Source organism: Moschus berezovskii, chromosome 25, assembly GCF_049115385.1.
Source record: "Moschus berezovskii isolate FMDL1 chromosome 25, NW_MosBer_1.0, whole genome shotgun sequence".
Classification (NCBI taxonomy): Eukaryota; Metazoa; Chordata; class Mammalia; order Artiodactyla; family Moschidae; genus Moschus; species Moschus berezovskii.
In genome coordinates this window covers 37,226,371-37,238,681 of record NC_142484.1, presented here as the reverse complement: position 1 = coordinate 37,238,681, position 12,311 = coordinate 37,226,371, and the positions used below count along the sequence as shown (strand labels likewise).

At 42.2% G+C, this 12,311-nt stretch overlaps 1 protein-coding gene and 1 pseudogene across 11 annotated transcripts in view; both read left to right on the top strand.

Annotated features, from left to right (window-relative positions):
• The window catches only part of DLG2 (discs large MAGUK scaffold protein 2), a 1,481,746-nt gene that overhangs the window by 1,073,014 nt on the left and 396,421 nt on the right, over positions 1-12,311 (top strand). The gene's annotated exons all lie outside the window — the stretch shown is intronic.
• Positions 6,288-10,227, top strand: LOC129549059 (L-lactate dehydrogenase A-like 6B; annotated as a pseudogene).

Below are 12,311 nucleotides of genomic sequence, written 5' to 3'. Positions count from 1 at the left end.
TAAATGATATAGATGCAAAAAATCTTTACCAAAATATGAGCAAACCAAATCCATATGTATATATATTATTATGGTCACAACCAAGTGGTGATTTTTCTTCCCAGGAGTGAGAGGTTTAACATTTGCAAATCAATTATCTAGCAGATACAAACTATTATATATAAAATAGATAAACAACAAGTTCCTACCTTATAGCACAGGAAGCTATATTCTATATCCTGTAATAAACCAGAATGGAAAAGAATATGTAAAAGAATATATATTCTGAAGCACATTCCTGTACACCAGAAACCAATACAATGCTGTAAATCACTGTAAATATTTCAAAAAAAAAACTTTTTGATCAATTATCATAATTGACTATATTAATAGAATAAAGGAAATAAATTACAAAAATCTTACAATCATCTCAATACACACCCAAAAAATCATTTAATAAGTTTTTCTTAACTGGAGGACAATTATAACAGTACTTATAACAATAGCTATTTGTATATGCCAAAAAATCATTCAATAATTTTTTCTTAATTAGAGGGTAATTACAAAAGTTGATAGAAATGATATAATAGAGAGGAGAAAATTGGTGTCTTATTTATCAATTCACCTAAATATATATGTATATACATGCACACACATATGCATATATATATTTACATATATTTAGAGAAAGAGGGAAGGAAGAGAAGAGGTGGAAAACACTTCATTTACTTGACTGAAATTCTGAAGTTTTAATTCTTTGATTCATTGTCTCCTGTTGGTCCATTTTGTTTAGTGCTATATTCCCAGGGCAGGAACAGGGCCTGGCGCTTCATAGGCGCTCAATAATGACATATGACCGTCAAGTGCTACGCTAGGTGATGTAAGGAAGAGAAAGGTGCATATGAAACTGATCCCACCTTCATGGAGCAGTAACCCAGTGAAGAGACAGGGCATGAACATGGTTATAATGCGGGGCCAGTGTGACAGAAAGGAACAATCACATCGTTTGTTTCCATCTTCCCATCCTGCTGTTTTGTCATTTAAATCAGTTGTGTTGAGTTCCTTGATATCAGCCTGTCTTCTTTACCATCATCACCACTCCCACCTCACCACGGGATCGTGCCCAGCGACTGACACCTGAGAGGAGCCAATGAGCCCCCCGTCAGCAGCGCTCCGCGCAGCATGGGCCCCCTCTCTCGACCACCCCAAAATTCCCCGGGGAGGCGTTGGCCCTTGCTTCCTAACTTCCGCCCAGGTTCTGAGCAGCTGCAGGATTTGAAGCAGAAGAAACCGTGGGTCATGAGGCGTGCGCTCCGTTGTTGGTGTGCAGGTCTGCGTGTGACGCATGAGGGTGCTGGAAAGGGCAGGAGAAGCACATGCAGAGCAGAAATAGACCCACGTGAAGATCACGACATGCCCAGCTTCAGGAACACAGCGTTAAATAGTGGGGTCTCTGCCCTCCAGGTCCTCAGGTCTAATGGGAGGTCAGAGCAAGGTGGATGGAGGCAAATCCTTAAATAAGACCATATTAAGGAACATAAGGAACCTGGACAGTACATAGTGGAAAGGAAGAAACTCTTGGGCCGGAAAAAGGAATAAAGCCAGACAGATGCTACCGCATCTCCAGGATATAAAATTGTTCAACCTGTAGAAAATCCTCACACATATTGCCCCCCTGGAAATTCCCACTTTGAAGCAAATCGGGTTGGGAGGGGTGGGGACTCATGCTCTGAAATTATGTCTAAAAACTGAAGGCGGACAATTTCTGAAACCGGAATTCCTAACATATAGTAGATGCTGAGAACATGTTTTTAGTTAAAATATTTTTTTAATATCAGAAAGGAAGGAAAGTTACGTTTGAAACCACGTGACTATCATTTGTAAATGACAGTTTTAGAAAGACATTTTAATTATTAAGAAGTGAGGATAGAGACTGGTTTGGTGAAAACTAACCAGGCAGTGTGCCCAAGATGATCACCAGGGGAACTAGTTAATCTAGTTAAGAGCTTCAGGAGTTTAGAGGAGAGAGAACTTTACTACGTATGGAGGAAGCTGAAGGAAAGGGTTTACAGAAAGCATTTAAGTAGGACTCAAATACAAGAAGAGCAGGCCTCCCACCTTCTCCCAAACCTGTGTCTCTGCAGTTCTTCAGTGACATCCTGTGTTCTCCTTTTGGTCTTGATTTTTTTTCATGAATATTTCCCCCAAAAGATATTGAGTTTTCTTGAGGATAGATGTATAGGGTCTAACCCAGGGCTCCACACGCAGAGGTGTTTGTGAGTGATGAATACCTTAGCAAATGAAAGAACTTGAATAAATCTTCCCTAAGACCAGTCCATTCTAAAGGAGATCAATCCTGGGTGTTCATTGGAAGGACTGATGCTAAAGCTGAAACTCTAATACTTTGGCCAACTCATGCGACGGGTTGACTCACTGGAAAAGACTCTCATGCTGGGAAAGGTTGGGGGCGGGAGGAGAAGGGGACGACGGAGAATGAGATGGCTGGATGGCATCACCGACTCTGTGGACATGAGTTTGAGTGAACTCTGGGAGTTGGTGACGGACAGGAAGGCCTGGCGTGCTGTGACTCATGGGGTCGCGGAGAGTCGGACACGACTGAGCCACTGAACTGAACTGAAGGGGAAGGGAAAGCCTTTAACTGTTTATTTCAAATTTTTCACTGAAATGAATCTTTTTTAAGTTGCCTCTGCCATCATGATCCAACATAGTACCTCGGTATTCTAGTTGCAGTGCAGTCTGAGAGAGAGAGAACCAAGACGCAAAGCTTACATGAGAAATGACTGAAGTGCGGGTGGGTAGATAGTATCCCACGGGTGGCATTTTCTTTCCTGGAAGCAGCTCTTTCGAGACTGCATACTTGCTCTGCTTTGGGGATGTCGGGACCCACTTGCACATCACAAACTAGGAAATCAGAAAATGCCCACTTTTCCAGCCCCCAAGCCCACATAAGTATCTGCTCCTGGAGAAATAACCTCTAAGGATTCTTGTCATTGGGAACCTCTACTCTCTCGTCCTCAGAGACTTACAAGACAAATCGCTCCGAAAACCAGAGAAGTCAAATAGTGCACCCAAAGTGACACAATTAAATGGAAACCTGGACGTTGACCTACTCTTTTCTTACACATCTTTTCCCAGTTACTGTATTTTCACATGCTGTGGCCTACGAACCTAGTACTCCAAGATACAACAAACAGCACCTTCAGATTGAAGCCTGATTCTTCAGTCTGAATCATGTTTACCGTGTTACACACAAAATGTTTAGGTAACCCACCTGCCAATGCAGGAGACGTAAGAGACCCGGGTTTGATCCCTGGGTCAGGAAGATCCCCTGGAAGAGGAAATGGCAACCCACTCCAGTATTCTTGCCTGGAGAATCCCATGGACAGAGGAAACTGGTGGGCTACAGTCCATTGGGTTGCAAGGAGTAGGACACCACTGAAGCAATTTAACACACATCCTTAATCTAGTAGTACTGTACGAGGACAAGGATAATACGTCATTGTTTCTGAATAGTATTTTCTGATTTACAGAGCAATTTATGTTTTAATTTTCAAAGCAACCTTGAGACAGACAAGAAACACACCATTATCTGTAATACCCACTTTTCACAAAGAAACCAAGCCACAGAGAAGATAAATGGTACCTCCAAAGTCATAACATTAAATGAAACCTGGTAATTTAGCTGCTCTTTTCTTATTCCTTCTCCCAGTTATTTTCATACACTGTGGCATACAAACCGGGTGCTCCCAGATACAAGGAAAACATTACCACTGTGGTTATTCTCCAAGAGTCCACAAGATGGCAGTAAGAGATAGATATTGCATACACTTGCATTCACCAGTGGTATCTGGCCTGTTTGCTGAGTTTTTGTACTGTTGTATGTATTTAAAACTGATTGTTATCCTAATGCTAGAGTTTTAAAATATCATTCAGAAGACTTCCCTGGTAGTCCAGTGGTTAAGGTTCTGCCGTTTCATCGCAGAATGCACAGGTTCAACCCCTCGTCAGGAAATTAAGATCCTACCTGCCACACAATGCCTGTATGTGTGTGTGTGTATATACATATATATATATATATATATATATATATATATCCCCTGGAGGAGGAAATGGCAGCCCACTCCAGTGTTCTTGCCTGGAGGATCCCATGGACAGAGGAGCCCTGGGGACTGCAGTCCATGGGGGTTGCAGAGTCAGACACAACTGAAGTGACTTAACACAGCACACAGCATATATATATTATATATACATATATGTGCATATACATATAATTCATAGAATAAAAGTGAATTAATATGCTAAAGTAAAATTTGTGACTTTATTGCTGTTTCTTTCCTCTTTTTTTTTTTTCTTTTTTTATGAGCGTCCCATTTTTTAAAGACACAAAATGCTAAGAATCAGCCAGGAGCCCTGACAGCCAAACAAGACTGCTTGAGAAAATGAAAAATGCTGCTCCTTCCTAAACATAGACTAATCGATGATTCTCTTGCTTGAAGGAAAGGAAAAGAAGGATCAGTGAAGGGCCAATAGTTAATCTTCCATATAATTTAATTGCTTGTTATTTCTCTCTGTTCAAAATCTACCCTGGAGGAAAACATTCCTGATTGACCTTGTTGAATGATACCGTGATTCAAGCTACAAAATATTTATCTCCTATACCGCTAATAGGCATAGATTAGTGCAACAGAAGCTGCCCTAAACTATGACCATTTTTTTCATGTATTTTTATTATTCTACTCACAGATTTGTGATAGAATTCAGGAGGCTGGAAACTACATTTTACTTTCATTTTTTAAAATCTGCTTCCACATTCAGTACGTATGGATATGAGTTAGTTGTCCCAGAATTGCAAGCATCACAGAAAAGCACACTTTCTGTATTAAACATAAATTACATCGAGTGTTTATCAGCATCTCCTTTGTATAGTCGACAGTACACCTCAGTTCAAAAAGATGGCAGTGAGTTCACACCAGACCTGGAGCGTTTTAAAACGGGCATCAGCTGTCTCTGGTGGAAAGTCCTTTGGGAACTCTCGCACGCTGCACAGATCTCTCGTTTTCCTCTCCTCCTGACTTCTTTCATCTCTGATTACCTTCCAATTCATGGTCATTTCTCATTAAAAACGCAGCTGTCATTTTTGCTCAATCGTGAGAGACTCTCCTTTCACTTCATTGTATTTTCTCAGTTTTTTTCCCCTGAGAAAAATTCTGATTGCAGTCTATTAAGATAATATGTTTTTCATTCCCTTACACCAGTATCTACTTAAAACTTCTGTTAGGAAATGAGACATCCCAATCTGTTCATTTATCCACCCTTTCCTGATGACAGCAAACTTGATAGAGGTCTTCAGGTTCTGCGTTGCCTTGCTATGCAGGATGTAGTGATGACGAAGCCTTCTGTCACGTCCTCAAGATACATGTAGTCTAGAAGAAGTGAGTAGGTCCACCCAGAGTGACGGCAGCAGAAAAGTACAGAGAGACACAGGCGTTCAGAGAAGAGGCTAAATCTGACCCTCTTGTGAGGATGTGATCTCGGGCGGATTCACGCTCTCCTCAGAAATGAGCTGACCTCCCAGATTCTCCCCATAAATCCAAGATAAACCATCTTGTCATTAGGCCCCAAGGAAAGAGCATGAAGTCCAACACAGAACTAAAAACTCGGGGTGCTGATGAATTCTAACCAACTGAAGTCAGCAAGATAGGAGATACAGGAGACTCATCAGGCCTCTGATCAAGGCTAAGGATTTGAGCCCTGAACCCATAAAGGGACAAGCCAACATTTCCCAGTGGCAGACACACGATGAAACCCGACCAGTTCCTGAGCACCTTCCCCCGTGGCTCAGTGGACAAGAATCCACCAGCAATGCAGGAGATCCAGGTAGACGCGGGTTCAGTCCCTGGACCGAGAAGATCCCCTGGAGGAGGAAATGACAACCCACTCCAGTGTTCTTGTCTGGAAATCCCATGGACAGAGGAGTCTGGCGGGCTACCGTCCACGGGGCTGCAAAGGGACACAACTGAGCAGCGCACAGCACAGCCCCTCAGAGCCCTGCAAAGTGGGTGGACGGACGCTTGTGGTGTCTGAGGACCCTTCCAGCTCCAACAGTCTAGGGATGTGTGTTTGAGAGAACTTTGGGATACTAAAAAGAAGCACTGAAGGTTCCAAACATTTCATTTAGGACTTAAAAAGAAGCACTGAAGGTTCCAAACATTTCATTTAGGACTAATTGCTAAAGATTTCCCTTTAATAAAAGTTTTTAAAAAACTAAAAATTGAAGGCATGCATTCATGTTTTTTCAGTCCGTTTGGTTATAATTTACTTATCAGAATAAAGTCAAAATTCCTCCATATAGCTTTTTTTTTTTTTTGGTTGTTCAGCCTCATCTCTTAAAACTGCCTTCTTCGCATTATCCATTCTCCCCTCCTCACCCGCTTCTCCTAAATAGGTCGTTTCTATTCATCCTTTCCCCGAGTCAGGAAGATCCCTCTGGAGAAGGGAATGGCTACCCGCTCCAGTATTCTTGTCTGGGAGAATTCCATGGACAGAGGAGCCTGGTAAGGCTACAGTCCATGGGGTCACAAAGAGTCAGACACGACTGAGCGATTTTACACTCTCTGAACACCCTCTTTCAGAATCCCTCTCAATACACACAGAGATGCCCCCCAGGTTAGGGACCCATCTTGATAGACTCAGAGGCCCACTACTTTCCTTGTCACCACACTCACCACTCTAATTTGTTAACAACACATTTAATGCTCCATTTTTCTCACTCGATTGTAAGCCAGGACAATGTCTATCTTGCTTTCCTGACACATAATAGATATCCTATAAATACTTCATGAGCGAATTAATAAAGTTAATTATTTTAAGTCAGTAGATTCTGACTGAAGACCTAGTAAAATACTACACAACACCTTATATCTCTGTTGCACTGGATGATGTTAGAAACTGTCCCTACAGGTCGACTCTTTAAGGACTACAGCTGACAGGAATGTGTGTAACCTAACAGTATTTGAAGAATGTTTTAAGACTAACATCTTAAAGAGTAATAATTATACTTATGTCTTTCATATAACAGGGGCTTCCCTGATGGCTCAGATGTTTCAAGAATCTGCCAGCAATGCAGAAGACCCGGATTCATTTAACCTAACAACCGGGTTCATATAAAAACCACTAGAGGGCAATGAAAGCCAACTTGAAACATCTTTTAATGGAAAGAAGAATAGTAAAAATGTTTTTCTTGGTAAAACCTGGACAAATGATCTTATGTTGGGGATAGTTAAAGGAGCTGTAGGCTATAGTTTCTGTGATTATGGGTTGAGCAGTTATAATTACCTTTCTCGTGTGGTCTTAAAACCTAGATTATCTGTGATCATAACATCACCTTTACATTTTATACATTATCTCATCTGAACCTCCCACAACATTGTTATTGTTTAGTCGCTAAGTCATGTCCAACTCTTTGCCACCCCATGGACTGTAGCCTTTCAGGCTCCTCTGTCCATGGGATTTCCCACATTAGCAGGGAATACATTCTTTTCCCATTTTCCAATGAAAAAAACAACTGAGGTTCAAAAGGTATTAATGCAGTAAGTAGCCATAAGGAACAAAATTACTGGCACAAACCGTGTAAATACTTGTTGGCTGCTTATATTTACCACACATACAAAATTCCTTGCTAAGGCAGACAATCTGGGAGAATACAGTTCCCAAAATTAATTGCAGCGATTTAGAATGGAGACATAAGGCCGTAGCTGCTTAGCAGAAGATCTCGTGGTTCTAGGTGACCACAAGGTACCATCTGATGATGATGTCAGAGTATGTACCTAAAACCTATTTACAGAAATATGCTGCTGGGGCCTAGAAAGGGGACAGTTTCTAACCTTCACACTGCTTAGACCCTTCCTAGGACTATATGGTGGAGAAGGAAATGGCAACCCACTCGAGTGTTCTTGCCTGGAGAATCCAGGGATGGGGGAGCCTGGTAGGCTGCCGTCTATGGGGTCGCACGGAGTCGGACACGACTGAAGCGACTTAGCAGCAGCAGGACTATATGGACCATTCCAGTTGCTGCATTTTTTAAATTAAGAAACAACAGACTAGGGCTAATGTACAAGATATATTAGAGAGTTAAAGAGAAATTAGGATGTCCTGAAGTGGGTATGAGAACAAGGGAGATAGGCTTAGCTATAGTAATGCTTAAGCTTGTTGGCTCTGGAGTCAGAAAATGTGGATATGACTTGGCATTCACACTGAAAACTAATCATTCCAGGGACCTGGGTTGGTTTATTATGTATATCAAATATGGAAGCCAACATGGGTTTGTAAAAGGCTCACTCTAGGATTCACTTGCTGTAGAAGAAGCCTCTTGACTATCTTAGTCTGAGCCGATGGGAGAAGTCCTTTCTGGAGGCTTTGTGAAGGCCTGGGGAGGTTCCTAGGTGGCAGGCATGGCCTTGCACAGTGGCATGGGAGGGAGATGCTGAGTTTTCAGAGGCTTTCTCCAATCTCCTCCTCTACCTCTTGTGTAAGCAGACATGAGGTGGGTTCATGGAGTTCTAAGGGCCAGCTTAGAGTGGGCATTATGGGGTTTTTCTTCACCTGAGGATGGCTTAGTGTCCCCTGCAGGTGGCAGGCATCTTGTTGCTCTTCACCCCTGTCACCCATGAATTTATGATGAATTTTGCTTCCAAGAAGATCATTCTTCACAATAAGATATAGGAAGCAGATTGGTTGGCCTGACCTCTGCTATCATCATTTTTTAGAAGATGTGAATGATGAACTTGCCTCTGTGGGTATTTATGAAGCCAAATTGAAAGATGAAACGCCAGATCTTGAGCATGGCAGTCCTTTTCTGAAAATGCCAAACGCTGTTTCCAGGAAAGGTTCTCTTGTCACTGCAAACTCCACCTTAGTGATTATCACAGCAGGTGTACATCAAGAAGGAGGAGAAACACACCTTCATTTAATCCACCGAAATGTGACTGTCTCCAATGTTTTAAAATATTATCCAATACAATCCCCATGGCTGGCAAACTGATTATTGTTTCTAATCTAATGGATATCTCATGTAGCCTGGACGTTGAATGAATTTCCCAAAAATCATGTTATTGGAAGTGGCCATAATCTGGACACTGCTCATTTCCCTTCTTGGGTTGGGCAGAAGCTTGGTGTCCGCTCTGAAAGCTGTCATGGGTGGATTCTTGGAAAACGTGGAGACTCAAGTGTTCCTGTGTGGAGTGGAGTGAACATTGCTGATGATCCTCGGAAGGATCTGAACTCAGATATAAGAACTGATAAAGATCATGAGCAGTGGGGAATCATCCACAAAGAAGTGATTGTCAATGCCTATGAGACTATTGAAATGAAAGGCAATACAGCTGACCTTTGAAGCATGCAAGTTTGAACTTTGCCAGTCTACTTATGTGCGGATTTTTTTCTATAGGAAGTACTATGGTACCATACTATCTATGCTCGACTGGTTAAATTCCTGAGTGCAAAACAATGGATACAGAGGAACCACATGTAGGGAGGACCCAACTATTGGTTATAGGTGGATTTTTCAACTTTACAGAGCGCTGGGGCCCCTAACAACTCCCTCACCCAGTGTTGTTCAAGAGTTAGCTACTTCTTGGGCCACTGGCCCATCTGTAGCTGATTCAACACAAAGTCTTTTAACACAAAGTATTTTGAAGACTCTTGAGTACATCCAGGGACTTCCCTGGCAGTTAGGTGCTTAAGACTCCATGCTTCCACTGCAGGTAGTGGGGTTCCATACCTAGTCGAGGAACTAAAATCCTGCATGCCATGTGTTGCAACCAATGAGGAAAAATAAAGTACATCCAGTTTCCACCAATTAAGGACCTCTATAGAATAAATGAAGAAGTATTCCTTAGTGTTCCTTGTACCATGGGAGAAAATAATATTATAGACTTTATACAGAACCTTGACAAGGTTCATTGGTGGGGAGGGAAGTGCAGAAATATTTTGGGAAATTCAGAAAGAGTTCAAGCTTTAGTTTCTTAAAGCTACCATCCTGAAGTTATTGAAGAAGGGAGAGTAGGTATGGGACTGTATATGTTAAACCTATAAATAAACTTTAAACCCCAAGAATTGGAAAGAGGAAAGTGGGTAGAGTGACTCCCCCATTTATTTATCCCTCCAGCTCTTTTATTTAGCATCCAGATGTCAGATGATACTTATTTTTTACAATCCAAAGTGACTGTGGCGAACAAGGTGTTTTTGGTACCTCCAACATATTGGTTTTTGTCTTATATATATACATATGTTGGAGAAGGAAATGGCAACCCACTCCAGTGTTCTTGCCTGGAGAATCCCAGGGATGGGGGAGCCTGGTGGGCTTCCGTCTATGGGGTCACACAGAGTCGGACACGACTGAAGTGACTTAGCAGCATATACATATGTAGTTGCCATTTGCTTCAAAAGAATCTATGATGTAGGTGTTTATTGTGTTACAGAAATTCTTATTTTAATCTGGGAAAAAAAGTTCTAATTCCTTTAAATACATACTAATTATATTGCTCTGGCTGACTTATACCTATGTTTATTTATGTACTATTTTTAAAAGTTATAACTACTTCTGTAAGGTAAAAATAAAGTATATACACAAGGGGGGAAGAAAGTGGATCTGGAGCCTGACTCTAGACTTATAATTGTGAACTTGGGCAATTTACTTCTCTGCCTCAGTTTCCTCAGTCACAAAACGAAGACCGTGTCTATTTATAGGGCTGTTAGGAGAAAGAGTCAAAATAGTGCATGTACGGTTGGTGCCACATTAGGCACAAGGAAGGATTTAATAAATGCTGGCCCTTTGTTGTTGTTGGGCTGTTAAAGCATGTGCAAGGCCTTTCTGTAGAAATAAATGTAGACTTATTTGTGCCGCCACAGAAAATGTATCAGAACCCAGAGAGGCACTAGCTAAAAGCAAGAGTTCATGAATCTGACAGGTTAGTTTTCAAATCCAGTTTCTACCACATAATGCCTGACTAATCTTCAACGAATTACTCAGCCTCACTGAGTCTCCATTTTCTCGTGTTATGAAGCATTTACGGCAGCTCTGCGCTGTGCTAAGTAAGTGGGCCGAGCAACAGGGTGTCATTTCACTCCATTGTAGTCAGCCAGCGGGGGACAGCTAACCATCTACAGGGCCTGAGAGAGAGCATACCTGCAGAGAGGGAGATATTTTTTTATTAAATCTCAAAGGACCCTATCGAGTGCATTTGTTTCTACCCTTGAAAATGTCAGAAATAAAATTTGTTCTCACATTCAAGTTGTCTTCATCTGGCTTGTCATAAGCTGGTCCTCAAGTGGCCATTCATTCAAAATGATTTCCCCTAGAAGAGCATTTGGCCTTTAAAACTGGCTGCTGCTGCTGCTGCTGCTGCTGCAAAGTCACTTCAGTCGTGTCTGACTCTGTGCGACCCCATAGATGGCAGCTCACCAGGCTCCTCCGTCCATGGGATTTTCCAGGCAAGAGTACTGGAGTGGGTTGCCATTGCCTTCTCTGCTAAAGTTGACTAGGTTCCTTTATTTCTTGAAGAGCAAAAAAAAAAAAAAAGGAAGGAAAAATGTTGGCTTTGGAGACGGAGAGATATCTGAACTTTACTTTACTTGCTAACTAGCTCTGAGAACTTTGGACAATTACTTGGCCTCCTTGAACTAAGTGTCCTCTGCAAAGTAGGGCAGGCTTGTACGTCAAAGAATTGTTAGGGGGCTTAAGTGTGCCAGGTGTAGGCACCCAGCCTGGTGCCTGACACAGAGGCGGTCCCGCCTTCCTGGGCAGCAGCCCCAGCAGTCCTAGTGCTCACAGCTCTGCCAGCCAGCCTCGAACGCTGGCCTTCTGATGATCATCCCGTCTTAACCCAGGGACGTTGCCCCTGCCAGCTGAAAGCTGACCTCTGGGCCATCTCCCGCACTTTTAGTCCATGAGCTCTCCCCGTCACACCCTGTGTGTACCTGAGATTCTAGTGTTCCCATGTTCTTTCTGTGCACCCTCAGTGAAAATCTACCCTTCTGGAAAGGAAGATGCACCAATTCACCTTGAAGTTGAATACCATGAAAAAGGCAAAGTGTCATCCCAACTACATTGAGATTTTAATAGTATAACGAGCTTAAAGCTAGAGCACTGACTCTCAAATGGCAGAATTACAGGATTTGCAATATTCCCCATGAGAAAAGAATTTCAGAAACGCAGCAGAGTCCTTCATCGTCTGAGTCCATTCTTACATTTCAAAGGTGACTACATGAGGCTGTGATCTCTCTGACAGCAAACCCAAATCTTATTTTTATTG